Genomic DNA, 19,932 nt, shown 5'->3' on the forward strand with positions numbered 1-19,932 from the left:
TCCTCCAGATAATGGCTGGCAGTAACCCACAGCATGGAGGTTATATGCTGCACTTTTGAAAAAGTCTTGAATGGAGCCATTGTTCCCCTGAGATGGTCTGCATGTTTCACTGAACAGAGAGCAGGGTGTAAAAAAGGCACCTTGTGTGCAACTGTTGGCGAGGTTGGGAAGTGAATTAAAATCTCCAGAAAGTCTGGGCAGTGCTGTTCAGAGGAGCAATGAACCCTCTGGAAGCACTGTTAGCTCAGACATTCCAATGCGGTGAGGCAGCCTCAGGGACATGGCTCCCTCCAGTCTCATTTAGAGAGGGAGCGAGGGGGCGAGCAAAGGACATTGATTTGGACATGCTCTCTTTGCAAAGACTTGGGGAAGGTACTCTTTTCCAGGCATGGGATGATGTTGATTATCACACTCAGGTAACTTTCCCCATCCAATAGACCTAGATTTGCCTTGGTTACTAACCGTGCAATGACTCATTTGGAGGATTAAATGTTAACTGCTTGTGCATCCACCAGTTTGTAGCAATCTAATTCCCATGTGCCTAATTTAAAATAAACAACAACAACAACAAAACACAAGTGTTTCAGGGCTCCAGATGACTGATGATGTTTGACATTACTAGATTCATGAAATGATTTTTAAAACCATAACAGAAAACAATATATTAAATAAACAGTGTACCTTGTTTACTGTCAGTGATGGTTCCTTTTTCCTGGCTCCTGCATTCACCTGCCCAGAGTGGACTTAGGCATTGCAGTAAATGACCACTCTCTATTGCTCTAGCGCTGAGATCTCAAGCTCTTAATGAACAAAGAGTTTCCTCATCGTCCTCTGCAGAGACCTTTCCAAAACCAGCTCTCAAGGGAAGCAGTAATGTTGATTTTCATTAAAATCCTAGTGGTGAGAAAACAGCAAAAACAGTTAAGGACCAGGCTGTCATATTTTTCTTATAGGCAGAAATTCTTTGGTGTCCTCCTATGCATTCTTGATCCAACCTCTCCTGTGCCCTGGAGGCTCAAAGGAGGGGAGGCCGCTTTTAAGAGCGACCTGAAAGAAAGGGTCAAACTTGAGCAGGAGGATAGTATGTGGGTGGAGATGGTGATGGTCCAAGTAGAGGCTCAGCCTAAACACAGGTACAGAGTTGGAGTGGGAGAGACATTATGCTGGGTGGTCCATATTAGCCAGGATGAGGCGGGTTCCTACAGTCATGGGGAGTTAAGTTTGGAAGGCAGTAGGGAGCCTAAGGAGGTTTCTGCACAGATTTAAGTTGTAGAAGAGGGAAAATAATATGGCTGTGGCATGAGGGATGATTGGGTCCAAGAAGAGGACAGATGGGAGGGGTTATGGGCCACAGGAATTGGTCCTGATTGAATGTACAAGGAGGTGTCAGACCTATGGAAAGGTTATTTGTCCATTAAAATAGGTAAGGAGGAACAGGTTTAGGGGAAAGGGGGAGGAATGATAATTTAACTTTTCTCCAGGTCCCTGGCACTCCTGTCAACTGGGTATACAAACCTCCCAGCGCCTAGGGAAGGCTCTGTGCAGAGCCTGTAGTTTCTGGCGGTGGTTGAACATCCCCATGTTTGCTTCAGCAATGACAGAGCACTGGATTTGGAGTCCACAGACCTGAATGGCCACTATTAGCAGCAAAAAGAGTACTTCCAAAGCTTGGCACAGCGCCAGGCACGGTATGGCGCTCAATAAAATTTGTTAAATTAATGACTGACCGAATGGGTTCGAGACTTGGTGCTGCTATTTACCAGAGTATCCTTGGTTCAAGTGACCTATCCGCCACGAGCCTCAGTTTCCCTAAGGGTCAAGCAGGGCTGGTCCCCGGGGAGAAGGTGTGGGCAAAACTTCCCGCGGCCTGAGGTGCCCACAGTTCCCGCCTCCCCGGAGCCCGGTGGCCCGGCAGCGCTGTTGCCCGCTCCCGTGGGCTCGGGCCGCAGCCGGCCTGCGGAGCCCGAGGCCGAGCGGGGGTCGCGCGGCTGGCCGCCCGGGCTGGGGTGGCGGCCGGGTCCGCCCCTCGCCCCCGTGTGCTCCGCGCTGCCCGAGCCGGGGGCGGGCCCGCCTCAGGCCGCTCCCCCGGCCGCCCGGGGGCCCGCGGCGGCGCTCGCGGCCTCTCACCCGGGGCGGACGAGTTCTGGGAAAGGCCGGCCCAGGGCGGGGGCCCCGCTGCCGCCCGCGCCGCCGTCCCGTCCCGGCAGCGCGCAGAGTCCAGGGCGCGGAGCGAGCGAGCGACGCCCGCGGGGGCGCACACGCTAGCGCGGCGGGCGGGGGCCCCCGGCGGGCGAGCGGGCGAGCGGGCGACGGGCCCCGGGCTCTGCCTCCCGGGCACTTGCCTGGCCGTGGCGCGCTGCTGGCACCCGCTCTGCCGCTGACACACGGTAGCGGGGACACCCGACGCCGCTAGCGACAGGCGCGTCCCATAGGGACGCTGCACTTGGGGACTCCGGCGCGACTGGCCCCAAGAGGAAAGGTGAGGAGGCGACTGTGTGGCTCGGTTCCTGAGGTGGGCGCAGGGGAGAGGTGGGCTCTTCCTGTGAGACTCCCGCGGGTCCGCGAGGGCAGCCGCCTCGGTCCGTACCTGGCGCGGGGCCCCGCCCCCACCCGGGGAACCGAGGCCGGGCGGGGGGGGGGGGGCACAGGCCGGCCCCCCCCCCGGCCCCAGGGCACCCCGAGTGCTTGCCTCGCTCCCGCACGCGTTTGCCTCAGTTTTCGCGGCATTTTTTGTGTACTTGTGGAGGCGGCCAGTACAGAGAGGGAAAACATAAGCCCTTTTTGAGGCGGCACCTAGCAACTGTATTTCAAGAAAGGTGCTCACGAAATTGTTCCTGGAGAGATCGATCTACATCAAGTCCTAGAAAATACGGGACCTGGGCTCACTTCAGCGACTAGAAGAATGGCCACGTCTTTTTTAATGTTCTCTGGTGCTATGATAATGAATAACGAGAGCCAGAAGTCCTCCGTTGTGGCTAATATTAAATGCACAGTATAAATGTATGGGGTTCTCCCTCGCCCCCGTGCCTAGTATTTAAGCCATGAGACAGTTGGTTCAACTGACTCAACTAGTTGTTCCGTGTATGAAAGAGTCTACATATAAAGATTTAATGGCGTCATTTTCAATAGTGAGTTCCCTGAAGAAATGTGATGGGGGATTCACTTCATTAAAAAGTTTTGTTTGCACACTGTTCATAATTGTAGTTGCATTTTGCAGAATTTGCCGGTGGGTCATTTAGATCCCTGCAAGATTAGGTACTTTTCCTTGTGTTCCTTGTCGGAACCCCTGGTGGGATTGGGTGGGGCCGCTACCGCAGAATGGGCTCAGCGGACGCCAAGAATGCTGGACCCACCAGGGAGAATTTTTGAGAGCCTGTCTTGGGAGGTGGATGCAGGTGACCCCGTGGATACCCGTACAGTGTGTCACTGCGGGAGATGGGGAGTTGAACTATCTCTGGATGCTGTCTGTATGCAGCCATGTGTCTTCACAGATACTTTCTAAAGAACGCCTGAGGATGCTGTCATCTAGAACATCCTTTCCCTTTTCCTCTTCCTGAATGCTCTTCCTGCCCATTTCACCACTCTAAATCCTAACCATCCTTCAAGCTGAATTTTGTTACTGCTGTGAGGCCCTCCCTGATATGCCCAGCCCCAAAAAGTCAACCTTACCCTGCTGGGATTCCTGCAGCATTTTACCTTCCCTACCTTTCTCCATTCTCCTTCTTTGAGAGTTATTTCTGTGCATGTCTCATTTTCCCTACTGAAGGCATTAACCATGGCTTTCTTAGCACAGTGTTTGCAGATATAAGGCCCTCTGAAATAATTGTGGGCTGCTATTAAATGTTAAGACTTTTGTTCTTCAACACAAATCTTTACTTTGGAGGAGATACTATAATTGAAAGTATTTATTGAAAAACATAATATTTACCATTCACATTGACCTCCATTTACAGGCCCATAGAGGAAATTTTCTTTATACCTAGGAGCCATGCATAATAATTATCTGTGGTCCATGCTTTGGGACCAAGTGAGAGGTGAGAGTGAGCTGAGGGACGTTCTTCCAGTCCTTCTAGTAACATAAGCTCCTTGGATGTGCTCCAAGGTTGACCTGTGTCATTAAAAATTCCATGCTCAAGTGAGTTGTGGTAAAGCTAGATTCCAGTGAAGGTGCTTGGTTTTCTTTTTCTATCTGCAACTTTTGTTAGTTACAGTCCCTTCTGGGCTTTTGTTGTATACTTTAAAAAATGAATTTAATGTGCAACTTGTTACTTACACATTTCCAAATGAATAAAGCAGAGGGCAGGGAATGTTTCCCATGCCTGGGAAAGAGGAGATATTTGCACAGAGCGAGGCTGCTCTGCATGTGTGTGTGTGCGTGCGCACGTTGACAGTCCCTGCCTTCCACACACCTGGCTGGCAAGCAGCCTATGTAGGACAACAGCTGCTTCAGTCCAGACTCCTTCTCTCTGGGCCTGGGCCTACCTCTGCTGGGGGTGGGTGGGGAGAGAAGGGGGTTTCCCGGGGAACACAACAATTTAGAGTTTCTGGATTTAGAAAGAAACATAGGGGAAAAGCTAGAAAAAGCAGTAGCAGCTTTTTTAATCAAGTTGCTTTCCTGCTGACATTTGGTTGAGATCTTGGCATTGAGCAAGTAGAGTTAGGTTGGGGAGAGGAAAGGCAGGTGATGGGGAGCATGGTACTCCAGGAGAAGGGTTGGGAGGTATTGATGGGGCTTAGGGAAACATGTGGTCCAGATATGTGGGGTCCCCACAAAGGAAGTTGGAGAAGCAGGGTGTAGAGAAAAGATGATATCAAAGATGTACTTTGCCATGGACCAACCATGCTGCCTAGGGGCCTAGAAAGGAGAGAAAACTCTTTCCAGCATTGTGTGGTCTTCTCTGTTCTCAGGGTACAGAATTCAGGCTTATTTTTATTAAAGCAATAATTCATCTGTGTTATGGCTTAAATAGGTTTTCATGGGCCAGATCAGAACCTAGCCCTCTAGCTGTGCTATCAGTATGGTAGCCAGAAGCCACGTATGGTTATTTGCTTTAACTTTAAATTAGAATTAAATGAAGTTAATGAGCCACATTTCAAGGGCTCAATAGTTGTGTGTGGCTAGTTGCTACCCTACCAGACAATGAAGATGCAGAATATTTCCATCATTTCAGAAATCCTGTCCTGGAATATTGTTCTAAAGGGTTCATGCCTGTTAATTGCCAAGATACTGATGTCGAAACCTAATTCAGTCATAAATTAAAATGTTCCTGTTTATAATCCTCTAGCAAATCTATTTAGATGCAAGTAATAGTAGCACTTGTTGTTGGTAGTGCTTACTGCAAGCCAGGCAGTGTTCTAAGTACTCTACATCTATTAACTCATTTCATTCTAACATGAGGCAGCAAGTGCCAGAGACCTGTTATCCCTTACCTGCAATTCCAAAATCAAAACAAGCTCTGAAAATTGGTTTTCATAAATTTCGCTACAAAATTTGGTCTTAGTTGACATGAGGTTATCATAGTGTTTATTTTTCTCACCTGGTGAGAACTATTCATACATTTTTATTTCAGAAAGAATGGACATGTTTGCTGTGGATCCTGCCGACAGTGTTATGTAATATATGGCCTATGGCACTGTCTTACCATCATAAAAGCCAAAAAAATTTATGATTTTGGATAAAGGAGTATGGGCCTCCATTATCATGTCCATTTTGAAGATGGGAAAACTGAGGAACTAAAAGGTTAAGCAACTTGTGTGGAGTCATAGCAAGAAAGTCCCAGACCCAGGACTCAGTCAGAGCAGGCTGGCTTCAAAGTCTGTTCCCTTGACCAGTGTGCTATCCTGCATCAGCCTCTGGTCTCATCACCCAGAACAAATGACTGGCCACTTTTTTTGGCTTGGTGAAGCCAGATAGCTTTAATTCAACTCCTTAGAAAGTTTCAGGTAGGGCTCTGGCCGAATTGTTTACCGGTTGAGGGTGAAATGCTGTGGATGGTTACACCACCACAATGGGCATGCTTCGCAGCTGTTTAGCTCGCTCCTTTCCACCTTGTGCCAATCACAGTTTATTTTGAGCCATTCGCTGTGTAAGAACTGATAGAAAAAGAGGCCATTCATTGTGGCATTGGTAAAGCTACTGGGCCCTTGTTGAAATCATTGGCACATGGGGGTTTATATACTCATAACGATTATGAGGTAGAAGGCAGGGGATGGTTTGGTCCTGGTGTATATTGACTGCTGAGCACTGGTGGGGCCATTCTGGTGGCCTGCAGGGGTTCTGAGACTTCTGGTATGGTTTCAGAGGATCTGGATCTATCTGACTCAGTTGGTTGTCTCTCCAGAGGAGACTGTAAGTTCCTCTCTTCTTTTGGAGGTTGACTAGAACTGCAGACCTGGTCTGGGGTCAGGAATGGACTTTTCACTTTCCCTCTAAGTGGTGGCAGGAATAGGTGGTCCCTTCATTTGTAGAAATTATTTTTTTTTAAGATTTTATTTATTAATTTGAGAGAGAGACAGAGAAAGCATGAGCAGGGTGAGGGGCAGAGGGAGAGGGACAAGCAGCTCAGCAGGGAGCCGGATATGGGGGCTCGATCCCAGGACCCTAAGATCATGACCTGAGCCGAAATCAAGAGTGGGACACTGAGCCACCCAGGCACTCACATTTGAAGAAATCCTTAATTACCCCCAAGGTTTCTCCTTTGAATATAAGAAAATGTTCTGTCTGAGTGCTCCACTATCTGTATGGATTTTTTTTTTAATTATTTATTTATTTGAGGGAGAGTGGGAGAGAGAGAGAACATGAGCAGGGGGGAGGAGCAGAGGGAGAGGCAGACTCCCCGCTGAGCAGGGGGTCCGATGCGGGACTCAATCCCAGAACCCTGGGATCACGACCTGAGCCGAAGGCAGACGATTAACCGACTGAGCCACCCAGGCGCCCTGTATGGATCTTTTAGTATGGGCTCCATAAGACCCCTGTCTCTCTGTATCTGGGGAGCATTTCACCTTTTATGGTACAGCCTCCAAGTCTCCTCCTAGTGATCATGGTGCCACCCTTCCCCCCGCCTCCTCAAGTTATAATGATTTAAGGTGTAGGGACAAGGCACCCTGTTGGTGAAATACAAGGGCACTAGAATCAAACTTACCTGGTTTACATAGGCTTTACCACCTACTAGCTGTACAACCTTAGACAAGTGATTAATCTTTCTGTAAGATAGTAATTTTACAGGGTTGCTGTGAGACCTAAGCAAGATAACTCAAAGCACTTTGCATAGTGCCAGGTACATAGTGAGTGCTCACAAAGTTAGCTGCTAATATTGTTGTTCTGGGCCTACCTACGTCTTGCCAGTCTGCAGTTTTACGCTTTGGAGAGGCGTCTGTAGTAAACTGAATAATGCCAATAGCCTCCTAAAGGTATCCAGGTCTTAATCCCAGGAACGTATAAATATGTTACTTTACATGACAAAAGAGACTCAGCAGATGTGATTAAAGATTTTGAGATGAGAAAATTATCTGGATGGGCCTAGTTTGGTCAAGAGGGTCCTTATAAAAGAGAGGCAAGAGGATCAGAATCCCTAGCAGGAGGTAGGAGTAATGAGCCAAGGAATGCAGGCCGCCTAAAAGCTGGAAAAGGCGAGAAAATGGATTCTTCCCTAGAGCCTCCAGAAGGAATGCAGCCCTCCCAACCCATTTTAGACTTCTGACCTCCAAAACTGTAAGATAACAAATTTGAGTTGTTGAAGCTACCGAGACTGAGGCAATTTATCACAGCAGAAATACAAAACTAAGAGGGCATGGAAGAGAAACCAGAAAGTGGTCAGGAGTGAAACAAAAGGTCTCACAATGAGGAACAAGAACAGGCAATGGGTAGTGCAAACCTTGCTGGGTACTGTACTAAGTACTTCATACCTATGAACCGGTCATCCTCACAGCAACCTTCCCAGATAGGTACTTTTGCTATCTGCATCTCAGAGAAGAGGAAGTGGAGGCACGGAGAGGTTGAGTAACTTGCCCAAGGTTACAGAGCTAGTTGTGGTAGAGCTAGGATATGAATCCAAGCAGTCTGGCATTCTTAAGTGTTACCCACCCTGCTCCCCAAAGCAGGCATTTCTGTCGACTAAGTCTGACAGTATCAGCCACTGAATGGTATGTTACTGTATGGAAGGAAGAGAGTATTTGAATCAGTGAGAAGGAGGGCAATGTCGTCCCCCCAACGCGGCCCCCCCCCCCAAGAAAGCCTGGTATTGAAGTGCTTGGTAAGGTTTCGCCATTCCTGTCTCATATGATATGTGTGGACAGCTTGAAGCTAGAGGACGCTGGCTCTGGGAGCAGTTCCTGTGCTGGCCTCCCTCTCATGCTCCCACCTCTGTTCGTACAGCAGCCTCGCTCTCTCACCACAGACCGCTGGCCCAGGCATCCTGTTGGCTCTGCTTCCCACCTCTGCCTGTTTATTGGATTTGCCTCATTCCTGACTCTCTGCTCCAGCCCTGAATTCCACCTCCTTCTGGCCCCTCAAATGCTCAAACTTGAGATGGTTAGGGACCAGATTGTGAGCTACCTTTGTGACTTAAGGCTGCAGGGGAAGGTTATTTTTGCCCTTTTCCTTTGGTTTATCTGGCTTCTGTTGGTTTTCTAGCTGTGCGGTTTTGTCTCTCAAGCACATCATTCGGAGTGGTATTGGTTGGGACCATTGGTTTTCAAACTGTGTTCTAAGAGTGTTTGGGGCCTCTACCAGGTGAGGGGTATGGTAGGAGAAGACCTCAGCCCTTCACCCTGCTTCTATTGCTAGAGAGACAGAGAAGTTTGAGAGGAACTAAACCTCATGTTAAGGCACTCTGCGTAAGACCTTTAGCCCAGAGACTGGGATGTGCAAGATATATAATGCTGTGTTTTCTCTAATTGCATTTTACAAGTTTGGGGTCTGGATGCATGTTGCTTAGCTTTGTTTACATCCTGGCTCCACTACTTATATACAATCTGCACAACCTTGAGCAAAAGACTTGGCCTGTTGGGGCCCAAACTTCCTCATGTATGTAATGGGAGAGGAAGTAGTAGAACCTACTTAATAAATGAGATAATCCATGTGAAGGGCTTAGATCAGTGCCTGATCACAATAAAAATTCAATGAACACTAGCTCTCAGGATCGTTTTTCTTATTACTAGGTCTCCCAGTGCCGTGGCTGAAGAAGCAGGTAGCCTCATGTCTTCGCGGAGTTCTGCTCTCCGGTGGTGCTGCAGCCGGGGGTCCCCTGTTACTCCTCTCTCTTCCTGGTTGCCCTTGAAATTTCCATCGTCTCTGATTGCAGATGACTGCAGGTGCAGTGACATGAGGCTGTCTCTCATGGGTATAGCAGCTTCATCCCCCAAGGTCTCTGAGGCTTCACTGCCTTCTGCCAAGAAGCAGGGTCTCTGCTACTTTTAGGATTTGTAGGACATTTCTTCTTTTCTCCCCTGCCTGCCAGATGTAGGGGCTGGGATGGGAGGGGCAGAATGAAACTCCAGTCTCCTCCCTGATTCTTCTCCAAGGCATTTGGTCTATAATAGACTGAATACTGTTGAATCCTTCCCCCCTCCCCTTAGGACTTAACAAAATATAAACATAAACAGGGTGGCTAAGCTTGACAGGGTTATTGGTCAGACAGGGCTGGTCAGTGCCATTATCTGCTCAGTACACATTGGTGTGTACTCTATGGCATGATCTGCTAGGTGGTGGCCCCAACGAAATGTGCTCCATTTATAAAAATAAACTGGAAAGTCTTCAGAGGGGCTGATGATTTGTGCTCACAAGTCCAGAGGTATAGCGAAACATGATGATCATCTATATATTTTTAATGCCTTGTTGGAACAGCTACATTATAATAATAAAACAGTAAGCCTGCAATATGCAGAATTAAGGAAGAGGCAGAAGCAAGGAGAGACTCTGTTTTGATGACTTCATTTTAGGTTTAAACTATATAATATCACTGACTATGGAAAGTCCAGGGAATGGAAAAAAATCATTGGGAAAAAACACATGTGACCAAGTGCATACTATACACATCTGGGATTAAAATATCATATAACACAGTTTAATTTGGATATCACTGGATTTGGTTCAAGTTACTGTCATTTCTAAAGAAGTTTTGAATCATTTGTTATTATTAATAACACAAACTCAGATTTCATTGATGAACATATTTTCACCTATGTTATGTTTGCCTGGAAGAATTGAAGCCCTCTCTGGTAGTCTGGTTTGTCAATCTCAGAGAGGTGGATACAATTCACAGAAGTTAAATACTTTTGGCGTGAAATTGTATTCCCTTTTTCCCCCCAAAGGCAGAATGAATTTGGATGACAGGGCAGCGCATAAACCTCACTCTGTCTGCAGTTTGTTAACTACTGGGTTCTGAGCCGATTCCTATTCACTTCTTTGCCACTCAGCAGGCTCAATAGTCCCTAACTCAGCCTGGTTTACTGTGCTTGAGGTTTATTCTTTCATCATGCCTCCGTGTGGTTTTAAAATTCACAGTGGGAGGGATTGGTAAGGCTCCAGGCAGTGGTGAAAGAAATATGCTCAATTAATATTTGAACGTAACAGAAGAAGGTAAGAACTTCTTGAGCTATTATACATAGAAGCTATAGAACTTTACAAAAAGAACTCCAAAAAGTGACTTTGCTGGGCCATCAGTGCAACACAGCAGTCAGCCAGCCCTGTGGGTTCTCCCAGGACATCTCTTGGATCTAGGATTTTGACTACCCTTTGCTGACTGAGAAGGGGCTGGGCCTCACCAATGCCAAGTCATGGGATGGCTGACAACAGGTGAAGTGTGTTCCAGACCCAGCCAGGCCAAGCCCAGATCAAATTAGTTACAGAGGATAAGAGAGTGTGCTTATTTCTAACCATGCTGTATAGTTCTAATGAATTATCACTATCTAAGCAGTCACACCTAAAATATGTCACCTATTTAGGAAGATATTAGTTAAAAAAGAGAAAAATTTTAATCCAAACAATTTTAACAACTAAAATTTTATCTTTTACTTATTAATGCAGACATTTCCGTTTATGATTTATTTATTAATTATTTATTATATGCTATGTCATCCAACAGTGAGAATTGAGGGCTAGAAAGGAGGGGTCCAAGTGTCCCCCCTCACTTTTAAAGTTGAAAGAACTGTCTCTTGAGAGACTCAGATTTGATCGAAGCCACCTAGCTGCGTAATGGCAAAACTGAGACCTTTGTTTCAAACAGGATTAAGACCATACTGTAGAGAGGCGCCTGGGTGGCTCAGTCGTTAAGCGTCTGCCTTTGGCTCAGGTCATGATCCCGGAGTACTGGGATCGAGCCCCACATCAGGCTCCCTGCTCCGCAGGAAGCCTGCTTCTCCCTCTCCCCCTGCTTGTGTTCCCTCTCTCACTGTGTCTCTCTCTGTCAAATAAATAAATAAAATCTTAAAAAAAAAAAAAAAAAAAAGACCATATAATACACAGTTTTAAATTCTGGATTCTTTGTCTGACATTCCATCATGAAGATGTTTCCACATCATTCAGTGTTTCCAAACCTTGATTTCAGTGGCTGGGTCTCATTGTATTGTGTGGTCCTGTGGAGGACTTATTTATCACCCTAATGCTGGACATTTAGCTGTTGATCCCTGATTTTTTTTCTATTTAAATACCTCTCCATTGCCCAGATCTCTAATTCTTTCTTTAGCACAGAGTCCCTAGAAGTGGAATTACCAGATCAAAGTGTAGAAGTTTTTTAGAGACTCCAGATACATATTGCCAAAATGCTCTCCAAAAAGGTTGTACCAATTTGCACTTCTACTAATGATATACTAGAGTGGTTTTTCCAGTGGATGTCAGTGAAAGATACCAGACTTGGTATTTCATAGTTTGAATGTGCATTTCTTTGATTACTAGAAGTAATATATCATCATTGTGCTTTCTCTTGGTTATTTAATAGTAGTTTTTTCCATTTGTCTTTTTTTTCTTTTTATGTGAGACTTCTTAATGAATTAAGAATGTAACATCCCTGCATTCTGTATTTTTGCAAGTATTTTCCTATCTTTGTCACTTGATGCTATTTTTCTCAACTAGCATTTTTTTCCTGGTTGCAAAATAATACACGTTTATTTTGGATAATTTCGGAACTAGAGAAAAGTCCAATAAAGAAAAAGTCCAAAAATCACCCACAATTCCACTATCTAGAGTAATTAATAACATTTGGTTCATGGCTTTCTAGGTTTTTGTCCTTGTTCTTCCCCCCCGCCGCCATTGAGATCATGTTTTCATGTTTTATAAGTTTTCACCTAACTTTGTTAATCATAATTAAGCAGATTGTGCTTATCTCTGCTATGGGATACTATATAAAAATATTAATGAAATATTATATTTTTGAAATATTTAGCATATTTTTTAATGTATAGAAAATTTTAATTTCTGTATGACCATAGGTCTGTGTCCTCCCTGGTAATTACTTCCATGGCCTTTAAATTTGTAGTTTTTATCTATTTTCTATGATTAACTATATTTCTTAGATTTTCAGGCTTTTAGTTACATTCAGCTTTTCATTTGGAATCAGTTTTTTGTCCATATTATGAGTTGAAGACCTAAACTGTTTTCTAAATACTTAATTTTCCTTAATAATACATTTATTTCCTCATATATATATGTTTATATTCCTTATATAATTTCCTTGAATAATATATTTATTGGATAATCCTAGGCAATTCCTAATCTCATCTTGTATATTCTAAAGTCAGTTTTAGGCCTAAGATAATCTATCTGCAAATGCTTGAGTACCTCAGTGTTTTAGTTATGTTAGCTTTATAATGTATATTTGTATCACATAGAGGCAGTTCTCTCTCATAATTATTCAAATTTTCTTTATTATTTTTTTGCTTGTAAATTAAATTTTGAGACATTGTGTCAGATCTCAAAAATCCACGGAGATTCTGATTGGGATTATAATAAACATATATTAATTCAGAAAGAATGAATGTGTTTATAGTATTAGTCTTTATATACTCCTCTGTTTCTTTTTCTTTTAAAAAATTCATTATTGAAGTATAATTGACATACAATGTTGTATTAGTTTCAGGTGTACAACATATTGACATGACAATTCTATACATTACTCAGTGCTCACCACAGTAAGTGTAGTCACCATCTGTCACCATACAACGTAATTACAATATTATTCACTATATTCCCTATACCGTAATTTTCCACCCACCCACCTCCCTTCTGGCAACCACCAGTTCTCTGTATTTAAGGGTTTGTTTTGTTTGTTTGTTCATTTGTTTTGTTTTTTAGATTCCACATATAAGTGAAATCATATGGTATTTGTCTTTCTCCATCAGATTTATTTTATTTCGCATAATATCCTCCAGCTCCATCCATATTGGATGGCCAGATTTCATTCTTCTTTATGGCTGAGTAATATTCCATTGTGTGTGTGTATATGTGTGGGTGTGTATATATGTGTATATATATGTATGTGCATATATATACATCACATCTTCTTTATCCTTTCAGAATGTTTCTTAATGTACTCAAATGTTTTTGTCTTTCAGTTAAATTTTATAGTAGCCTTCATATTAATCATATTTTTCTTATTTAAAAAATGTTTTGTGTATTTTGAGACACCTGGGTGGCTCAGTTGGTGTTAAGTGTCTGCTTTCAGCTCAGGTCATGATCCCAGAGTCCTGGGATCAAGTCCCACATCGGACTCCTTGCTCAGAGGGGAGCCTGCTTCTCTCTCTGTCTGTCATTCCCCCTACCTGTGCACGCGTGCGCTCTTTCTCTCTGACAAATAAATAAATAAAATCTTTAAAAAATGTTTTGTGTTTTTTTATTTAATCAACTTAATTTTTTAGCTAATTCTCTTGAGCTTTCTAGGTAGAGAATTGTATTATCTGCAAATAATGATTATTTCTCTTTTGAATCAAAAATTCCAGAACATTAATAACTAAGAATAAGGATAATAGACCTTTTAATTTAATCCTGATTTTAATGGAAATGCTCTTCATATTCATTAAGAAATATAATGTTGTCTTTTGGTTTTAAAAAGTTTAAATCACTTTGAGAAAGTAGTTTCATATTCACAGATTTAAAAAAGAAATAAAAGAGAATTGACTTATGTCACATGCCAAAAAGTTAATCTTTGAAGTGATTATATGCTTTTTTCCACATTTGACTACTAATGTGTTATATTATGTTAACAAATTTCCTATCATTAAACCATACTTGCAGTCTCATTGTGGCAGTTTATTATCATGGTGTTAATGAATTATATCTCTAAGATAGAGAATAATCTGGAACCCATTTAGATTTTACTTTGGAATTTTTTTTAGTTAGCTTTATTTTAGCCTTGGTCATCATAGGCTGGTGTTAAAATTAGCTTGCTGCTCCTGAGTATGCATAGATTGGATTCCAGGAGACCCCCATGCCTTCCTGAGAGTGACAGGGGCAGCTTCCCATGTGGTGAGGAGCTGGAGATGCTGTTTGTGTGGCAGAGAGTGAGGAGGATAAAGTGCATATCAGAGATTGGTTAACTGAGGCTCTTCCTGTGTCGTGAAAATGCAGTCAGTACCTTTGTTTTGTTTGTTTTTTTTAACACTTTTAACACAAAGAAGCAGTCTTACTTCTTTGTAAGGGTTCTAGTCACTGCAATAATAACATTTGGTTCATGGCTTTCTAGGTTTGGATATGCTCCAGACCTGCATATCCAACTGCCTGTGTGACATCTTCCCAAAACTCGTGTCTCAAATTGGACTCAGTCTTTTCCCAAACCTATTTCTCCTGTATTCCTTATTGCAGTGACTAGAACCCTTATCGACCCATTTACGGAGACCAGAAACCTTAGCTCTCCAAGGCTATCCCTTCTGAGTCCATGGTCTCGTAGCACCGGGGGCTTCTCCTTCCCATTTCAGTGTCTGTCTTTCCCAATAAAGCATATGCTCTGTGAAGCCAGGGACAGGGACTACTGTCAGTGTTCACTTCTCTTATCTCCAGCCTCAGTATAATATTGAGCCAGTGACAAATGTTGATTGACTGACTATATTAATTGAATTTCCTGTCCATTCTGCCTTCTAAATATTTCCCTGGCTAGGCAGACCTCAGTTCTAAATCCAGCTTTGCTGTTTACTAGCTGGGTAATATTGATATTTTTTAAATTTTATTTTGAGATAATTTTTGATTTATAAAACAAGCTACTTTTAATTTCACTTTACATCATTTTCTAAATCCGTAAAATGAACATAATCATAGTACCTACCTAGATTTGTGGTGGATTAAATGAAATAAAGCACATGAAACATTATTACTCTGTTTGACAGGTGCATCCTCTATACTGTTATAAAGTTAGGTTTGAAGCTAGAATGTTGGAGGCCTTTAATGCAGGTTAAGGGGTGTGTGTTTTATCTTTTAGAAGGTGAGGATCCATGAAAGTTTCCAACTGTGTGGTGGAAAAACCATGAGCTCTGGAATCAACAGACATGGGTTCAGATCAAAACTCTACCACTTAATAGCTCTGAGGCATTTCACACCTTAGTTTTAAAACCTCTAAAATTAGGGGGTGCCTGGGTGGCTCAGTCAGTTAAGTGTCTGCCTTTGGCTCAGGTCATGATCCCCAGGTGCTAGGATCAAGCTTTGCGTTGAGCTCCCTCCCCAGCAGGGAGCCTGCTTTTCCCTCTGTCCCTGCCCGGGCCCCCGCTCCCCCGCTCATGCTCTCTCTCAAATAAATAAATAAAATCTTTCAAGAAAAATAAAACCTCTAACATCAGGACAATAATACCTTGTATCAGGAATTGTTGTAAGGTATAAGTGAGATGGTATTTGAAAAGTGACACTGATTTGTTTGTTTTAAAGTTACTTTCTTTCCTCCAGTGATAAGCTCTGGGTTCCCTTGGAAAGAGATCTGTGGTACAGAGGCTTGTCTTTGGCTCAGCCCAGTCTAACGTTTTTGTCAGATACTTAAATGAAGCCTGATTTCCTAAATTTGCAGACGATTCAGCGTTGGAATAGCTGATACAGTAGGTGATGGAATGGAGGCTCAAAATGACCTCAACAGGCTGACATGGGAAGTCAGGCATCTAGCAGGTGGATCAAAGCAGTCAGGAGCAAGGATACCACTTGGAAGGTGATTCCACGGTCCAGGTCATGGATGGAAAGGACCTGACTGAACTGGGGTGTCTCAGTGACAACAGAAAGGAGTTAACAGTTGGGAAGAACTTTTTTGAAAAATCACTAGAATGTTGCAGTTAACTAGGTGAATATGTGGATAAAGAGGGCTAGAGATGAATGGGAAGCTTCCTTTCTTGGTTCCTGGGAAAAAGAAGGTTCCAGTTAACAGGAAGGAGGAAGTTAAGCAAAAGAATTGAATTAGGGAGAGGAGGAGGGCAGGAGTCTGGTTTTGTACATGGGGTGTTGGCTCTGCCCAACAGGAAGTTGGAAAGTCAGGACGGTAGCTTGTGGGAGAGAGGCTGTGTCTGGAAAGAGGCGTTTGGGAGTCATCCACATGGAGGTGATAGTTGAAGTCGTGGGTGGGAGGGAATGGGATGGCCAAGGAGTGGCCAGTGCTATTCAGAATCATTAGGGTTGTTGGCTCTAACTTGAGATAAGCAGGATAAACAAACCCTTACCCAAGTGGGAACTAGTTCTACTGCCTTCCTCAGGCTCTTTAACTCATTCAAGCAAAGTTTTACAGGATGGAAAAAAAATCACATACAATAATTTCAGATTTAAAAAATTGTATTTTTGATTTGTATATTATTATTCATTTTTAATTATACAAGTAATACATTCTTGATTGGAAAGAATACAAAAACTGTGTAAACATAGATAAAGTAAAAGCCCCCATTAACATTAACCCTTGTCCAACTTTACTTTCTTTTTCAGAAGCAATCACTGTTACAAGTTCAGTGGGTGTTCTTACAAACTTTTTTTTTATGCATTTATACATACACACACATACACATAAAGATATGTCTTTGTTTTTGTGTGTGTGGTTTGGTTTTGTTTTATATAAGTGAGCTCATAAAATGTTTTATTCTTTAATTTTTACTTTATTTTTCTTAAAAGTATTTTAATTTCTTAATTTTTAAAGATATATTTATCCATTTGAGAGAGACAGAGAGAGAGTAGGGGGAGGGGTAGAGGGAGAGAGAGAGCATCCCAAGCAGAGGCGCCCGACGCGGATCTTGATCCCACAACCGTGAGATCACAACCGGAGCCAAAATCAAGAGTCAGACACTTAACCAACTGAGCCATCCGGGTGTCCCAATTTTTACTTTTAAAAATGAAACAATATGCTCTGAAACTCTTTCCAGGTAAATTTATCTAGATCTGAGTCATAAAAACAGCAAAATCTGTTTTCCTGGGTACAAATGTACTATGTTTTATTTAATCATTCCCTTATTGATGGAATATGCCATGTTTCCAACTTTCGCATCTGTCTGTCCTGCAGACACTGATTGCTTGTACTGTGTAGGAGACTGCCCAGTAGATACTAGGATATGTTGGTCCATAGTAAGCCAGGGGTTTGCAAGCTGTTGGGGTCAATGAGAAGCACATCCTCCAGGGTCAACTATGAATATGCTATTAACCTTATGACGGAGAATTTCTTTGTCAGACTCAGCCACTTGCTGTGTTCAGCGGTGCCAGGGCCTTCTCGGTGCCTTAAGCTGAAGGAGCTGGAAGTAGTGGGGAGAAAGGGAAAGGATGAACCCATGCTAATGAGATGAGGACTTTCACCTCTCTCCCCAAACCAAAGTTGGAGTAATTGATTTGGGGAGGGGTAGGTTGGGTTTGAGAACGTTTTTCTTTTTACAAATATTATCAAAATGAATATATAAAGTTTTAAATTCCCACTTGGGAGCTTCTGAAAATATATCCCCCTGTGAGAAACCGATTCATTGTTTCCTTTTCTCTCAAGTGCAGGGGCCTGAGGCAGCTCCAGTGTAAGGACAGCAGGGAAAGGAAGAAGAACCCCCTTCTGACCTCCTTTATCCCAACCCACCCATTCTCTTCCTTCTCCCTCCCTCTCTTTTTCTGGTTTTCTTGTCTTCGATGCTCTGAATCATACCACATCTAGTGAGCAGATTTGGGGCATAAGTGTTTTATGCAAAAACACCAGGGCCCTCATTTTCTTTCTCTTCATTTTTGCTGCCTTCACTCAGGACTCAGAGGAGGGTCCACTTTGGGCTACAACGCAGGGAATCATGCTGGTTCTTCTTCTCCTCTTCCCTCTGTTCAGGACCAACTCAGCAGCTGGGAGGCTCTGCCAGGCTGTCAGGAAGCACCATCCCAAGGCAAGACTGCTAAGAGCTGGGCTTCACAGGCAGTCGTGTCCTCTAGCATGTGTGACGAGTCTGGCTGGGAAATTTCTTGGAATCTCTCCAATTCCCCAAGCCAAGCCCCTCCCAACTTGAGTCCTCAGCACAGTGAAGACTGGGGGATCTTTTTCATTTCACCCGTTTCTACTCCAAGGCAAGCCGAACTGACCCTTGGGGCTGCTGGACCAATGAGTGGGCTCATCACACGGCTCCCACAGGCATATGTCTGCAATGTAGCTCTGATCTGCTACCTGCAGGAAAATGATCGCTACCCACTTCTTTGGGTACATGTCCCAGCCTCCTTTTCCACTTCTGACCCCCACCTGTCCCCTGGCACCCCGGACACCCCGGCAGTAAATACCTAATGCTTTCACTACTTGGAGCTCCCTAAACGCAACACATGGTCTTCCCGTTCTGTGCCTTACCTTGGGCTGCTCACTCTTCCCCGCCCGTCTTTCCTCTGTACTTTAAATTCAGTTTAGGCGTCAGTCATTCTAGAAAGCCTTCCCTGACACACACACACACACACACACACACACACACACACCTCCAATGCCATATACACCTCATTGACCCTGAGTTTTTCATTTAGTATCTGTGTCTCCCACTCCAGTATGGCAGTCTGAGTCACCTCTCTGCCCCCGGGTCTGAGCCCAGGACGTGGAATATACTGCGCACTCAGTTTATGCTTGTTGAACTCAAATGACCTGGGGCAGGGACTATCTTTGTGGTTCTTCTAGGTTTGCCCACCTGACAGATTCCTGACTTCCTAAGTCACATCTTGTTATTTGAGAAATAATGCCTCATTAGTGAGAAAACTCACTGAGAGGGCTTACCTTATAATAAATAAATGTGTTGCATTCTATTTGGACAGTTTGCAGGGTGGAGCGTCATCGTTTTTAGATTCCAGACAAGTCTCTGCCTAGGATGAGTGTGGGGAGTAAGGGGGAGCCACATAACGTGTCAGGGTCACAGAGGAGGCTCCTTGAGGGGCTCAAGGCGTCATGAAGTGCCCTCCCCCCACCCCCCACAATAACCCCACCTAGCATGTGGAGTCTTTCCTTTTACCAAGCACCTTGGCCACAGCTGATTTCCTATAAATCATCTTGGGAGGTAGAAGGAAACAATTTATACATAATTTAACAAATGAGGCTGATTTATTTATTCTACAAATATTTATTGAGTTCCTACTATGTCTCTGCTTTGGGAACATGGCAGTAGACAAAACTACTTTTGCAGCTCTCAGGAAGCTCTGGTCCTAGTCGCAGGATGCCAACAAGTAACTAGCATGCAAATAAGTAATACATATAATTTGCAGTGGTGGTAAATGCTCAGAAGACAATCAGGCAGTGTAATATGACAGAAAGCAATGGGTGGGAGGGGAGAAGGGCTGCTTTAGAGCTTCAAAGCCTTTCTGAGGTGATGACATTTGAGATGAAGTCTGAAAGGTGAGAAGGAGCCAGCTAGGTGATGTCTGAGGGAAGTGGGGTGACTTGCTGAAAGTCCCAGGCTGGAGCCAGCGCTGAAGCCGTGAAGCAAGCTTGCTCCCCGATGTCCCTTGAGCACCTCTCTCCTCTCTCTACCATGTCCAGGGACCCCCATGAGTATGTCGGGGACAAGCTG

The 19,932-nt window shown here is 44.0% G+C and overlaps 1 protein-coding gene across 1 annotated transcript in view; it reads left to right on the forward strand.

The window, feature by feature from the left end:
• Positions 1 to 2,316: 2,316 nt before the first annotated feature.
• PLCE1 (phospholipase C epsilon 1) overlaps positions 2,317 to 19,932 on the forward strand; it is a 313,510-nt gene continuing 295,894 nt past the window's right edge. Inside the window, exon 1 of the mRNA XM_032432419.1 lies at positions 2,317 to 2,479. The gene's annotated coding sequence lies outside the window, so the exon portion shown is untranslated. The remainder of the gene's footprint in view (positions 2,480 to 19,932) is intronic.

The sequence above is a fragment of the Phoca vitulina genome, unplaced genomic scaffold (assembly GCF_004348235.1).
Source record: "Phoca vitulina isolate PV1807 unplaced genomic scaffold, GSC_HSeal_1.0 scaffold48, whole genome shotgun sequence".
NCBI classification, from domain to species: domain Eukaryota; kingdom Metazoa; phylum Chordata; class Mammalia; order Carnivora; family Phocidae; genus Phoca; species Phoca vitulina.